The sequence below is a fragment of the Triticum urartu genome, chromosome 4 (assembly GCF_003073215.2).
Source record: "Triticum urartu cultivar G1812 chromosome 4, Tu2.1, whole genome shotgun sequence".
Lineage (NCBI taxonomy): Eukaryota > Viridiplantae > Streptophyta > Magnoliopsida > Poales > Poaceae > Triticum > Triticum urartu.
Genome location: NC_053025.1, coordinates 396,193,883 through 396,201,174, shown reverse-complemented (window position 1 = coordinate 396,201,174; position 7,292 = coordinate 396,193,883).

Genomic DNA, 7,292 nt, shown 5'->3' with positions numbered 1-7,292 from the left:
TGCACACGTTCGGCTCGGTGACGTCCTCGCCTTCTCGATCCAGCAAGAGGGGTGTGAAGGAAATATGCCCTAGAGGCAATAATAAAGTTATTATTTATTTCCTTATAATCATGATAAAAGGTTTATTATTCATGCTAGAATTGTATTAACCGGAAACATAATACATGTGTGAATGATCTGATTGACATGACCCATTCCATTAGCTTAGCACCTGATCATTTAGTATGTTGCTATTGCTTTCTTCATGACTTATACATGTTCCTGTAACTATGAGATTATGCAACTCCCGTTTACTGGAGGAACACTTTGGGTACTACCAAACGTCACAACGTAACTGGGTGATTATAAAGGAGTACTACAGGTGTCTCCAAAGGTACATGTTGGGTTGGCGTATTTCGAGATTAGGTTTTGTCACTCCGATTGTCGGAGAGGTATCTCTGGGCCCTCTCGGTAATGCACATCACATAAGCCTTGCAAGCATGCAACTAATGAGTTAGTTGCGGGATGATGTATTACAGAACGAGTAAAGAGACTTGCCGGTAACGAGATTGAACTATGTATTGGATACCGACGATCGAATCTCGGGCAAGTAACATACCGATGACAAAGGGAACAACGTATGTTGTTATGCGGTCTGACCGATAAAGATCTTCGTAGAATATGTAGGAGCCAATATGGGCATCCAGGTCCCGCTATTGGTTATTGACCGGAGACGTGTCTCGGTCATGTCTACATTGTTCTCGAACCCGTAGGGTCCGCACGCTTAAGGTTACGATGATAGTTATATTATGAGTTTATGCATTTTGATGTACCGAAGGTTGTTCGGAGTCCCGGATGTGATCACGGACATGACGAGGAGTCTCGAAATGGTCGAGACGTAAATATTGATATATTGGAAGCCTATGTTTGGATATCGGAAGTGTTCCGGGTGAAATCGGGATTTTACCGGAGTACCGGGAAGGTTACCGGAACCCCCCGGGAGCTAAATGGGCCATGATGGGCCTTAGTGGAAAAGAGAAGAGGCAGCCCTACATGGGCTGCGCGCCTCCCCCTTCCCCTAGTCCTATTAGGACTAGGAGAGGTGGCCGGCCCCCTCCTCCTCTTTTCCCCCTCCACGAATCCTATTCCATCTAGGATTGGGGGGGGAATCCTACTCCCGGAGGGAGTAGGACTCTCCTGGCGCGCCACACCTTGGCCGGCCAGCCTCCCCCCTCTAGTCCTTTATATACTGAGGAAGAGGCACCCTAGAACACAGAAGTTGATCCACGTGATCTATTCCTTAGCCGTGTGCGGTGCCCCCAGCCACCATAGTCCTCGATAATAATGTAGCGGAGTTTAGGCGAAGCCCTGCTGCTGTAGTACATCAAGATCGTCACCACGCCGTCGTGCTGAAGGAACTCTTCCCCGACACTTTGCTGGATCGGAGTCCAGGGATCGTCATCGAGCTGAACGTGTGCTCGAACTCGGAGGTGCCGTAGTTTCGATGCTTGATCGGTTGGATCGTGAAGACGTACAACTACTTCCTCTACGTTGTGTCAACGCTTCCGCAGTCGGTCTGCGTGGGTACGTAGACAACACTCTCCCCTCTCGTTGCTATGCATCACATGATCTTGCGTGTCCGTAGGAATTTTTTTGAAATTACTACGAAACCCAACAGGGTGAAGTAGTAGATGAGTTCCGGCAGCACGACGGCATGGTGACGGTGTTGGTGAAGAACAATCTCCGCAGGGCTTCGCCTAAGCACTACGAAAACTATGACAGAGGACAAACTAGAGGGGACGGGGTTGCCGACACATGGCTTGGTGTTTCTTCATGTGTCTTGGGTGCTAGCCCTACCCCTCTAATTATATGTTGAGCCTTGGGGTCGAAACTTGGAGTAAAAGCCTCCACAAAGTCGGTTTCACCCGAAAGGCAAGAGTTCTTCTCGGACTCCAGGGCCAGACGTCAGGGTTCCCGGCGTCTGGCCCCTAGACTCCGCAAAACTTCTTTTTGCGCTTTCCAAAAACCTTGTGGGCTTTCTCCTTTGGCCCAAATAAAGTGTTCTTGTACCCAAACATTTCGGGAAACATTCGGAACCCCTTCCGGTGAATTCCGGAACCCTTCCGGAGTCCAAACACTATTATCCCATATATCAATCTTTATCTCAGGACCATTCCGGAGTTCCTCGTCATGTCCGTGATCTTATCCGGAACTCCGAACAACATTCGGTCACCAACATACATAACTCATAGTACTATATCGTCAACGAACATTAAGCGTGCGGACCCTACGGGTTTGAGAAGTATGTAGACATGACCGAGGCACCTCTCTGGTCAATAACCAATAGCGATACCTGGATGCCCATATTGGCTCCTACATATTCTACAAAGATCTTTATCGGTCAGACCGCATAACAACATACATTGTTCCCTTTGTCATCGGTATGTTACTTGCCCAAGATTCGATCGTCGGTATCTCAATACCTAGTTCAATCTCGTTACCGGCAAGTCTCTTTACTCATTCCGTAATACATCATCCCGCAACTAACTCATTAGTTGCAATGCTTGCAAGGGTTATAGTAATGTGCATTACCGAGTGGGACCAGAGATACCTCTCCGACAATTGGAGTGACAAATCCTAATCTCGAAATACGCCAACCCAATAAGTACCTTCAGAGACACCTGTAGAGCACCTTTATAATCACCCAGTTACGTTGTGACGTTTGGTAGCACACAAAGTGTTCCTCTGGTAAACGGGAGTTGCATAATCTCGTAGTCATATGAACATGTATAAGTCATGAAGAAAGCAATAGCAACAAACTAAACGATCAAGTGCTAAGCTAACGGGATGGGTCAAGTCAATCACATCATTCTCCTAATGATGTGATCCCATTAATCAAATGACAACTTATGTCTATGGTTAGGAAACTTAACCATCTTTGATCAACGAGCTAGTCAAGTAGAGGCATAGTGACACCCTGTTTGTCTATGTATTCACACATGTATTATGTTTCCGGTTAATACAATTCTAGCATGAATAATAAACATTTATCATGAAATAAGGAAATAAATAATAATTTTTATTATTGCCTCTAGGGCATATTTCCTTCATATCCCCATGGTCCATGGATCCGGGCGGTTGGGCAAACAGATGGACCGAGCTCCCCCCTCCGCCCAAGAAGCAACCGGGGAAAGCAGCACCTACGGCCGGAACCTCCTCCACCCAAGAAGCAGCCGGGGAAAGCAGCACCGACGACCGGAACCTCCTCTGCCCAAGAAGCAGCCGGGAAAAGCAGCACCGATTGCCAGAACAACACTACGGCGGATCCAAATCGCCAGTCTCCTCTGTCCAGAGCTGAACTGAGTGGCTGCCCCGATGAGAGGACACGCGCACAGCCAAACCCACACACACCAGACACGCGTGGCATGGTGGCTTATCCGGTGGGAGACTACCGCTTGCTCACGCCGAACCATTGTGGCCCACAACGCTTGCACCCGTCCACCCGTGAATGTTGTGTCCCACTGCTACTTGCACCCGTGAACGTTGTGGCCCACCGGGAAAATGCATATCCGAGCGCTCGTAGGTGCCAGCCATCTATTCCAAGGGGAGAAAAAAATCTACTCGCAAGGGGTTTTTCTTTTCTTTTTAAAGGGTCTATTATTCTCAGGTACTCCCTCCGTCTCATAATATAAAATACCTTTTGACACTACATCAGTGTTAAAAAACATCTTACGTTATGGGACCGGGGAATATGTTTTATTCACATAAACAAGTGTGACAACTGGTCAAAATCTTAGCACTCAATTATTTTTTCCAAAAATTATCCATATCTATTATCAATGTTCACTGAAAATACAAATCATATCAAACATAATAAAAACTACATTGAGATTCCAATACCATCGCATAGCCACTACTGTCGCTGACGCGCCGCTGTTGCCGCTCCCCTACGTGAGCCGGCTTGACCTGGTCAATGATAGCCGAGAAGTCTTCATGCATGTGCACCTTGTTCAATACCTGGAGTTGTAGTCGTCATTGTTGAACCCTTGCCTATATCTGAAGCATCTGACACCAATTCCCGCCACATGACGAGAAACCCTAACCTCATCACCCCAAGGAGACGATAGGAATCTATGCCAGAGCTTCGTCGGCTATGTTCAAATGGACGAACTTGAGTAGGATCGGGACATGAAAGACAAACTCGAAGAAGTAGCGCCGCCATCCGCTCGAGTGTCGCACCTGCGAGGACTAAAAAACGTGACCTAAACTACTAACCGGATCGAAGGCACCGAGATTCCCATTCCCACCACCGATCGACGGAGCGGCAGAAAAGGGAAGGTGAATCCACGGGCTCGCCGGTGAAGTTTCGAGGGGAGAGTTTTCCCTAGCCACCTAGAGTTTACTCTCCCCGAACAGCAAGCGATAGAATGAAAACACATGTCGGAGCGGTCCCAACCATCCATTCCCAAGGAGTGTTTTTCCTTTTTGAGGGTCTATATTCTCGAAGAGCTTTTATTCACATAAACAAGTGTGATGTTGCAGAAACAAGCGTGATGACCCGGTCAAAATCGTACCCCTCAATTGAACAAGGGAGCTCCTACCCCTATGGAGATTAATGATTTATAAAGGTAAAGATAAAGGTGATAATAAAGATATGCTTTCTTTGCGTGAGAAACTTCCAATCTATTCATATTCAACTATGGGAGCACAAAGGACACCAAAGATAATAAAAATTATTACTAGGTCCGTGGACCACTTGACGACGACTACGAACACTGGGGCAAGCCGAAGGTGCGCCGCTATCATCGCCCCTCCCTCGTCAAAGCTGGAGAAACTTTTTGTAGTAAACAGTCAGGAAGTCGTCATTCTAAGGCCACATAGGAGCGGTGTAACGGAGCCGCAACCATCACTAACGAAGAAAGTTGTAAAATCGGAATGATCAAACCTATACACACCCAAACGAACACGAACGAATACTGAATCCAAACAGATCCACCAAAGACCAGCACCGACCGAATCCCATGAGATCCGACGGAGACACACCTCCATACGCCCGTCGACAATGCTATACGCACCATCTGGACGGGGATAGAATGTGAGAGACATTATTCCTACTAAGGAACATCCCACCAAACATACCTGCCATGTGCTTAGATGATGAGGTGATCTTCGACACCAATGGAACATGTAGTCAATACTCTCTTCCATAACCTTTGATAAGGTAATCTGATTATTATTTGTAATCAAATTTCTAGCACATTGTATGTATTCAATACTAACACTTTATCTTACATAGATTTGTTCATCGAGGAAAACAAGGACCTGAGACAATGGTCACCGTTCAAAGTTCCCCCCCAAATGGTGGGTACAACTACGATCGGTCTTCCTATTCATTTATTCTACAATTTGATTATACAGAAGCGGCATGAAAGAGAAGAGGCAAAAAGTTAACTATTAGGACGACGAAAGACTACATATCTTAGTTACCAGAAGTTGAGTGATCAAAGCAATCTACATGATGTATCTCTGCCTTTGTAGTTTTGCTTACCATAAACTAAGCTCATGACTTTCTTTGAGCCTATGGACCTATTATCAATGTACTCCCTCCGTCTCAAAATAAATACCTCAATCTTAATATAATTTTGCACTAAAATTAGTATAAAGTTGAGACACTTATTTTAGGATAGCGCTTCTTATAAACTACTTCCTTATGTTTAAAGAATATCGGTTCCTAAGTATTCTAACTTGCATGGTTTGCTCTCGCCCTTTGCACCATCGGCGCAACGGGTCATCTAGCATGAACAGAGGGTAAGCATATGCTTTCGCCTTCAAATGCACTTCCAAGGAACTGTGCCTGATCGTCTACCTAATATAAGCAAGTTGCAAGAGTCCCTTGTTATATAACTTAATATTAGTATAAATGCCTACCAAGACTTATGTGTTTATCATCCTTTTGGATCTTATGTAATCCTCTAAGATCATCCTGTGCATTTAATTATCGGTTATTTGCTGCTTAGATTGTTGTGTGGTATGCTTATATGCTCACTCTTCCAATACTTGGCTTACACCCGACCACTATCTTTAGATCCAGTTTATTTGACACGCGTTTGAAATGTATATTTAGCATAGTGATAATACTGCTTTTCCTTGGGACCTTAGTTTTGGTTCTGTCCTTGATCATATTATAATTAAATTTTGAACACTTCATGTCTCCAACCGGTTCGTGATCAAAGGAAGATACATGAACGCTTCGTGTCTTCAACCGGTTTAGATCATAGGAAACTATGGCACAATGCATTGCCAAATTTTCTGTTATCAACATCAGTGACGGCAGTAATGATGGCGGGTCTTCTGAATCACTTCATCAGCTTAACAATGTAATCTCACTCCGGCGGCGCAGCAAATACAAACCAGCTGTTATCAACATCTGTGATGGTTGTGGTAAGTGCAATCTGCTAATTTTCCCTTTTTAACCTCCTACTTATATTCACCTTTTAGGCATCTTACTGTTCAAAATTACACAGGCCCTTCACATCATCGCAAGAAAGCACACATCCGATGGTACATAACCATCTACCTTTTTCGGTAACATAACCATCTACCTGTGCCACTGTAATACCATTATGCCTTATTTAATTTGTCTTCCTATAGATGCTAATCTTTCAAAAACCTCCTACTAATTATAAACATCAGCACCTGCAATTAAGCCCATAATCCGTACGTCCAAACAATGTTTTCATTCGATCTTCTAATACCAGTACATACTTATGCTTACACCAGCCATTTTAAAAATCATTCGTAGGGGAACCTGGCTGGAAGCTTTGATGATCATTGCACATGGGGTAACAAAGTGAAGCTTTACAAAGATCAAGTCAGAAAATCGAAGCGTCTCATCGCTGCGAAAAAATTACGGAAAACGCTCTGTTTCCACCTGCTGATAATAACAAACGTAAGCCTCCCGCGTTGCTTGCCATGTGTCCTCTGGCCCATCTACCGCCGGCCGGCCTTATCTCTTCGCGTCCCTTCTCCTCCGCACGACTTCGCCACTCGTCTTTTTCTCCTCCCCATCTCTGCTCATCCCGCTCGAAGGAGAGAGCTCCCATGGCAACGCCGGCCACCCCGCCCCGCTACAGAGAACCAGGGAGGATCGACGGCGCCCACCACCTACTACATCCTCGCCGCAAAAGGTGGGTGCTGAAGCCCCAAGCGCCACCACCGTGGTGCTGCAACCTAGCATGGGCGACACAACATGTGTGAGGAGGCGGCCGCTCGTCGTTGCTGCCGGCGATGCGATGCCCCGCTCACCCACGGCC